The sequence below is a fragment of the Pseudophryne corroboree genome, chromosome 4 (genome assembly GCF_028390025.1).
Source record: "Pseudophryne corroboree isolate aPseCor3 chromosome 4, aPseCor3.hap2, whole genome shotgun sequence".
Taxonomy (NCBI): domain Eukaryota; kingdom Metazoa; phylum Chordata; class Amphibia; order Anura; family Myobatrachidae; genus Pseudophryne; species Pseudophryne corroboree.
Window position 1 is genome coordinate 523968976 of NC_086447.1, and position 9055 is coordinate 523978030.

At 39.9% G+C, this 9055-nt stretch overlaps 1 pseudogene; it reads left to right on the top strand.

Annotated features, from left to right (window-relative positions):
• Window positions 1-220: 220 nt before the first annotated feature.
• LOC134913026 (5S ribosomal RNA) lies at window positions 221-338 on the top strand (annotated as a pseudogene).
• The last annotated feature ends 8717 nt before the right edge of the window (window positions 339-9055 follow it).

A 9055-nucleotide genomic window follows, 5' to 3' on the forward strand; every position in this document is an offset into this window, starting at 1 on the left:
GCGGTCAAACCACACTGAGTGTGCCCAACCTCGTCTGATCTTGTAAGCCAAGCACTGTGGGCCAGGTCAGTACCTGGTTGGGAGACAACCAGAGAATACCAGGTACCGCAGGTATTTTGATCTAAAAGCACTCAGTAATCTTTATGAACTTTGGGAGTTCCCACAGACCTTTCAGATCCGACAATATATGGTTCCCAGTGTCATCAGGTGTGATATACCCCCCTGCGGTCAATCCACACTGAGTATGCCCAACCTCGTCTGATCTTGGAAGCCAAGTATTGTGGGCCAGGTCAGTACCTGGGTGGGAGACCTCCAGAGAATACCAGGTACCGCAGGTATTTTTATCCAAACCAAGGACATAGGACCTAGAACCAAGCATCATTGTATACTTTCTCTAGTCAGCACTTTACCAGTGATTTGGGTTGAGCCCGGTGTACATTTTCTCTTTCTTCCTGCTATATCTCTATCACAGCATATATCGTAACAAATTAGGAAGAAGAGACTATTTATCAACATCGGAGAATCATATATATTTTTGCTCATTGAGCCACTACGCTAGCATTTATAATATTCACATCATTTGATGTTTATTTAGATTATTTTGTCATATATGTCGTCATTTCTTTTTTGTTGCCTTATAGCCATTATTTTAGGAGGGTAAATAATAAAAGTTACATTTTAACTAGTGATGTGCACCGGACATTTTTCGGGTTTTGTGTTTTGGTTTTGGATTCGGTTCCGCGGCCGTGTTTTGGATTCGGACGCGTTTTGGCAAAACCTTCCTGAAAATTTTTAGTCGGATTCGGGTGTGTTTTGGATTCGGGTATTTTTTTACAAAAAACCCTCAAAAACAGCTTAAATCATAGAATTTGGGGGTCATTTTGATCCCATAGTATTATTAACCTCAATAACCAGAATTTCCACTCATTTCCAGTCTATTCTGAACACCTCACACCTCACAATGTTATTTTTATTCCTAAAATTTGCACCAAGGTCGTTGGATGACTAAGCTAAGCGACCCAAGTGGCCGACACAAACACCTGGCCCATCTAGGAGTGGCACTGCAGTGTCAGACAGGATGTCACTTCAAAAAATAGTCCCCAAACAGCACATGATGCACAGAAAAAAAGAGGTGCACCAAGGTCGCTGGATGGCTAAGCTAAGCGACCCAAGTGGCCGACACAAACACCTGGCCCATCTAGGAGTGGCACTGCAGTGTCAGACAGGATCCAAACGAAGAAAAAATCCGCACAGATCATGTAGGTCATATATACATATCAATCAGTTACTTCCCATTGTTTATAGTCAAAAACAGTTCTTAGAAGAAATTGTTAGTATTAATCATTAGTTTGGGGGTGCTCCCTGGAATAAATTAATCATATTAGAACACAGAAAGAAAAAGTATTCCACATTGGGGCACTCATCTGTAACTGGCTGTAATGATATTTCTAAATCTAGGTGCAGGACGATTCCCTCTAAAACGTAACCTTTATTATAATTAGTATAAAATACCAGTCATGGGTAGCTAGCAAAATATTAGAAGAAAATGTGTGAAAAGTGAATAGTGTAGAAGAAAAATCAAAAATAAAAATAGAACACACACCAGTCTCAAATATGATCAATCAGTTGGATAATTCTCTCCTATAATGATTATACAACTATATCGTTGTGCTTGTTATCAATATTGACCTATAGGATTATATACATAAATTGTGCACTCCCCTCATTGGGATATATGGGCTTATTGTTAGGGTATTTTGAATTGGGAGATCCACTTTAATATTGGTCACAGTGTATGACAATCACAGTCAGCAATTCGCATACTGATGCCATGAGTAGGTAAAATTCTGACACACTTGTGATTGTTACTCATGTAGACAAATTAATGCAGTACCATGTCTTAAAAATCATCACTTATTAAGACATGGTACTGCATTAATTTGTCTACATGAGTAACAATCACAAGTGTGTCAGAATTTTACCTACTCATGGCATCAGTATGCGAATTGCTGACTGTGATTGTCGTACACTGTGACCAATATTAAAGTGAATAAATCATATAAATCAATAAACTGATTGATCATATTTGAGACTGGTGTGTGTTCTATTTTTATTTTTGATTTTTCTTCTACACTATTCACTTTTCACACATTTTCTTCTAATATTTCGCTAGCTACTTATGACTGGTATTTTATACTAATTATAATAAAGGTTACGTTTTAGAGGGAATCGTCCGGCACCTAGATTTAGAAATATCATTACAGCCAGTTACAGATGAGTGCCCCAATGTGGAATACTTTTTCTTTCTGTGTTCTAATGTGTCAGACAGGATGGCAGATTTAAAAAATAGTCCCCAAACAGCACATGATACAAAGAAAAAAAGAGGTGCAATGAGGTAGTTGTGTGACTAAGCTAAGCGACCCAAGTGGCTGACACAAACACCTGGCCCATCTAGGAGTGGCACTGCAGTTTTCTAGCGAGAGGATGAGTGCTTCCATCCTCATGTGAATCTGAACCACTAGCCATGAACATAGGCCAGGGCCTCAGCCGTTCCTTGCCATTCCATGTTGTAAATGGCATATTGGCAAGTTTACGCTTCTCATCAGACGCTTTTAATTTTGATTTTTGGGTCATTTTACTGAACTTTTGTTTTTTGGATTTTACATGCTCTCTACTATGACATTGGGCATCGGCCTTGGCAGACGACGTTGATGGCATTTCATCATCTCGGCCATGACTAGTGGCAGCAGCTTCAGAACGAGGTGGAAGTGGATCTGGATTTTTCCCTATTTTACCCTCCACATTTTTGTTCTCCATTTTTTAATGTGTGGAATTATATGCCAGTAATATATCAATAGCAATGGCCTACTGTACCGTACTGCTATATATTATATACTGGTGGTCAGAAAAATTCTGCACTGTCCTCCTACTATATACAGTATACTGCTCACAACTAAAATGCACCACAGGTATGGATGGATAGAATACTTGACGACACAAAGATAGGTAGAGCAGTGGACTACTGTACCATACTGCTATATATTATATACTGGTGGTCATAAAAATTATGCACTGTCCTCCTACTATATATACTGCGCACAACAAATAAAATGCACCACAGGTATGGATGGATAGTATACTTGACGACACAGAGGTAGGTAGAGCAGTGGCCTACTGTACCGTACTGCTATATATTATATACTGGTAGTCAGCAAAATTATGCACTGTCTTCCTACTATATATACTGCGCACAACAACTAAAATGCACCACAGGTATGGATGGATAGTATACTTGACGACACAGAGGTAGGTAGAGCAGTGGCCTACTGTACCGTACTGCTTTATATTATATACTGGTGGTCAGCAAAATTATACACTGTCCTCCTACTATATATACTGCGCACAACAACTAAAATGCACCACAGGTATGGATGGAAAGTATACTTGACGACAGAGAGGTAGGTAGAGCAGTGGACTACTGTACCATACACTGATATAATACTGGTGGTCACTGGTCAGCAAAATTCTGCACTGTCCTCCTACTATATACTACAATGCAGCACAGATATGGAGCGTTTTTCACGCAGAGAACGTATAATACTGGTGGTCACTGGTCAGCAAAACTCTTCACTGTCCTCCTACTATATAATACTGGTGGTCCCCAGTCCCCACAATAAAGCACACTGAGCACAGATATTTGCAGCACACTGAGAACAGATATGGAGCGTTTTTCAGGCAGAGAACGTAGATATTTTCAGCACACTGAGCACAGATATTTTCAGCACACTGAACACAACTGAGAGAACGCTGCACACGTCCTCTCCCTATCATCTCCAATGCACGAGTGAAAATGGCAGCGACGCGCGGCTCCTTATATAGAATACGAATCTCGTGAGAATCCGACAGCGGGATGATGACGTTCGGGCGCGCTCGGGATAACCGAGCAAGGCGGGAGGATCCGAGTCTGCCTCGGAACTGTGTAAAATGGGTGAAGTTCGGGGGGGTTCGGATCCCGAGGAACCGAATCCGCTCATCTCTAATTTTAACCTAAGAATAAAACATATTTTTCACAATTATCAATACAAGTGTGCCCCAGAAGAGACATATAGTCTTTCTTTTTTCTCTTTGGTTCCGGTACTATACGGGAACCATCTCCCTTGCTTTTCCGAGCAATTGATGTTGCCATGCATCATGTGAGCTCCTAGAAATAAGGCTTTGATTGGAATTGATCTCTTTGCCATAGTCCCGTGAGCTATAATGTTAACCACTGTGCTACCATGCTGCTCCCTATGTTTTATAAAAATGTTTCCTGCTGTACCTCATTATTCAATAGAAAATGTACTGCAATCAGGTATGTACTTAGGGTTTCCTATTGCCTAATAAACTCTGCCTAAACATTAACAACCACGCCACAGGAAATCCTATGCTTATCCTTTATTACTTTTTGCACTTTTGTGTGTTTGAAGTTTTTTACTCCTTTGGCAAAGCACAGTCAAAAATGTGCTTCTCTGCTGAAATACAAGTTACATTGTATAACGCTTTTAGGGGAACATTTACTAAGCAGTGATAGGAGCGGAGAAGTGAGTCATTTGAGAAATTTCCCCAGCAACCAATCAGCAGCTCTGTATGATTTTATAGTATGCAAATTATAGATGTTACTCCAGTGCTGATTGGTTGCCATGGGCAACTTCTCCACTGGCTCACTTCTCCGCTCTTATCACTGCTTAGTAAATGTACCCCATAATTACAAAATTATCACAAACTTCTATTATTTTTTACTTTGCAGCTTGGAATCTATTCAACATAGCAATAATACTGTACTACCAAAAGTGCCCTCTCATCATCCCTTTAACAGGAGTACATTGACAAGGCATTCACATTATGGGCCACATCAGGCATATGATAAAGGACAATTGACTTATCCTGTAAATAAGATTTTGTCTTTATACTGACTCACAAAACTCGGTATACTGGTGTATCTACGAAAGGTACACTCACTGGCACTGCCTCCAACTTCTCCATTTGCGAGGTATAAATTAATGCTGTACCACAAAGACCACTACCTTCCACAAAGACCATTACCTTCCACAAAGGCTACTACCTTCCACGGGTGTAGTACTGGTGACCGGCGGTCTCCTGACCGCCGGTCACCTTACCGACGCCGGGATCCCGGCAGCATACCGACGCCGGGATCCCGGCGGGGAGCGGCGAGTGCAGCAAGCACGGGTTCTATTCCCACTCTATGGGTGTCGTGGACACCCACGAGTGGAAATAGTCCCTGTTGGTCGGCATGCCGACCATCGGGATAGTGAGCCGTCGGGCTCACGGAGGAGGTCATGTGACTGTCGGTCAGCTGACCGGCGGTCACATGAATACCACCCCCTTCCACAAAGGCTACGATCTTGCTCTGAAAGCTTCATGAGTTTCATAAACATTTCAAATACAACAATAAAGAAATGGAAAACCATACTGCATTAGTTTGCTTGAAGGTTACTGTTCTGTCACAGTTCTGAAATGCAAAATCTATAAACACTGAAATATACTAAAAAACACAGTACCATAATACATGTATCTATAGTAAATATCTTAGTACCATTACCATATCCTTCATCAATTTAATATAGGCAGCACAAATCCGTAACTTTATTATTTCAAAGAGTCTTATTTTAATTGCTCTTCTATTTTATTCCCAAGCAAGAAATCTACATATGTGACATTCTAAGGAACATTAATTAAACGACACAATAAAAGCTCTCCTACATCTTGAATTGCAAAAAAAAAAAAATGTCTTGCTTTCAGCGATCATTGTTTTTCTATTTTGCATTTCTAGTTAACAGGCTTATGACTTCCAAGAAGATGTGCTGGAAAATTACAAAAGGAACAAAACTAGAAGGAATTTGTATCTTTGAGGTAAAAATAACATTTTTATTTTATGTGCTACAACGTTAAGGTTCAGTTATTAAAAATTCAAACTTATTGATCAAAATTAAACATTTGGTTTAATTATACAGCATATTTTATTGGACCACGGGGCAGCCATCGGGGGATACTGGGCACACAGCTGTCCTAGGCCTGGCCTCTCTTACAGAGAGGGGAGGGTCCGCACTGCTCATGCCACCACCTGCCCGCCGCCGTCCCCGCCATGTTGCCGTCATCCTCCGTCCTGCTGCAACTCTGTATTAAAAATGTTTCTCCCAAAATGGCTGCAGCCACAGAGGAGACAGTTCCAGTATATTTAGTAACTGTCTCCTTTGAGGCAGTGGCCATTTTTGGAGGGTCGTTCTTCAATAGATTGAAGTAGGAAGACGGCAGCCTGAAGACCCTTAGCAGCAGACCCACAGCGGCAGCAACCGCGAGGGGAGGGACACCTGACAATGAGCAAAACCCCTGACAATGGGCAGGTATTTGCATAGTTATCGTGTGGCCATAATATGGTGACAAGGACATTAATGTGGGAGAATAATATGGTGTCAGAGACATTACTGTGTGGGGCATAATATGGTGACAGGGGCATTACTGTGGGGACTTAATATGGTGCAAGGATCATAATATGGTGTTGCTCCATGTGTGCATAAAAATTTGTCTGAGGATGTGTGTGGTCAAACTGGATGAGACACTACTAATTGGGACATAAATTGTTCATGTGGTGGTCAGATTGTACAAATTCTTGTTGTTTGGGTCTCAGACTGAATGACCAGATCACTTTTGACTTCACAGTCAAAAGTGTTGCCAACTGCAAAGTCAATGTGCTTCTCAGTGGGCAACAAACACAGCAACTAATAGCGGATGGCTACTAAACACATTAAGGTCTATGGGCCTAATTCAGATATGATCGCAGCAGCAAATTTGTTAGTTAATGGACAAAACCATGTGCACTGCAGGGGGGGGGGGCAGATATAACATGTGCAGAGAGAGTTAGATTTGGGTGGGGTGTGTTCAAACTGAAATTTAAATTGCAGTGTAAAAATAAAGCAGCCAGTATTTACCCTGCACTAAAACAAATTACCCCACCCAAATCTAACTCTCTCTGCACATGTTATACCTACCCCATCTGCAGTGCACATGGTTTTGCCCATTAGCTAACAAATTTGATCTGAATTAAGCCCTATATACAAAGCCTTGTAGAGAGATAAAGTGTACGGAGATAAAATACCAGCCATTCAGCTCCCAACTGCCATGTTACAGACTGCCTTCTAATAATGACATTTACTGTAGAAACTGTTTGGTTGGTACTGTACTTTATCTCACTCCAAAGCTTAGTACGTAGTCCCCACTGTCCATTATGCATGATAATGATCAACTTGAATTATTACATAAAGATTTTTGTTCACTATGGAATTGTATTGAGGTGTTTTCATGGAAATGTCATTGTTTTTAAATTCCAACAAAATTTTTTGACATTTATGAAAAGGGATGTATGATAATATCATATGTTGACCCAATTTTTTTCCATTGAAGTGAACTCAACTAGTATATGAACAAGTTGTTTTCATAGAGCTAAAACTGATATATTATCAATTTTCTTATTAACTAAATGATTTGAAAAAATAACAATGTATAAATTAATAAAAAAATTCCCTTTTCAGGCATCCCTTTGTTCCCATTGCTTCATTAATAGCATTCATTGTCAGATCAGCCATGCAAGTGAAATAATATAGATAATAGTTTAACTCAGAGGAAGTTTGCAGATTCATGTATTTTACCTTGTGATATATGTACTGTGAGTAATACAATCCACATCCATAGTAAAAGTGGCAGTAGTAGTAATAGTAGTAGTAATAGTAGTAGTAGAGGTAGCAGTAGAAGTAATAGTAGTAGTAGAAGTAGCAGTAGCAGAAGTAGTAGTAGTAGTAGTAGTAGTAGTAGTAGTAGCAGCAGTAGTGGCAGTAGTAGTAGTAGTAGTAGTAGTAGAAGTAGCAGTAGAAGTAATAATAGTAGTAATAGTAGTAGAAATAGTAGTAGTAGTAGTAGTAGTAGTAGTAGTAGTAGCAGCAGCAGTAGTGGTGGTAGTAGTAGTATTAGTAAAAGTAGTAGTAGAAGTAGCAGTAGCAGCAGCAGCAGTAGTAGTAGTAGTAGTAGTAGTAGTTGTAGTAGTTTTAGTAGTAGTAGTAGTAGTAGAATTTAAAAAAAATTTGTTACAATTAATATTGTTAGGATTATTTTTTATTAAGGTTATTGGATCTCAGGCCTAGCCAACTGTGGCTCCCCACAGTTTTAACATTCCCCAATAGCAAAACTGTAGTTGGGCATGATGGTACTTGTAGTTTAATAACAGCTGGAGAGCCACAGGTTGGCCCAGCCTGTTCTATCTTATTAGCCCAAACTGCTTCAGCTCTAAGTGTATCTTAAACTAACTTAGCAAATACAGAGAGGGATCATCAGTACAAAAAGGTGCTACTATAATCTGAAATTCCTATGTTGACTTCCAAGAATAAATCTGTATTATGTCCTAATAAATATTTAAAAAATACATCTATTTTTTCACTTTGCAGATCAACTCACACTGCGGCAATTCAAAGGACTTTTATTTTATGATTCTGATGAAGCCGCTGAGTCCGGAGGGAGGCGGGGAAACGCGTCAATTACTCATCTAAATTGCTGTTCATACCACTATCCGGAGGTCTCGATAACCAACATTAACGCTCCAGGAACTCTTCACCTTTACTGATGATCCCCCAGAGATCACTGCACGATAAAGGTTGAAAGCACCAGCAGCCGGGGAGGACATTCTTGGTGAAATAATCCATACATAGGAGTGGTGAGACCGCACTGCATGAATGTCTGGCCAGACATACTTTTAGAGGAAACATTGGCTCACATTATCTACAGGCTGTGGCTATATAAATGGGACAGTGTATAAACCCACATCTGATGTGAGGAATAACCCTATTTCATTTTTTCACTAAAGTGACTGTCATATAGTCTCACAGAAAAGAACTGTGTGTGCTATTTAGCCTCAGTAAGCATTGGATAAGTTACATTTTAACCATTACAACAGGTGTCAAGAAATTCTAAGGAGATATAGAGTAACTTGTTATAATTAATGTTACATCCA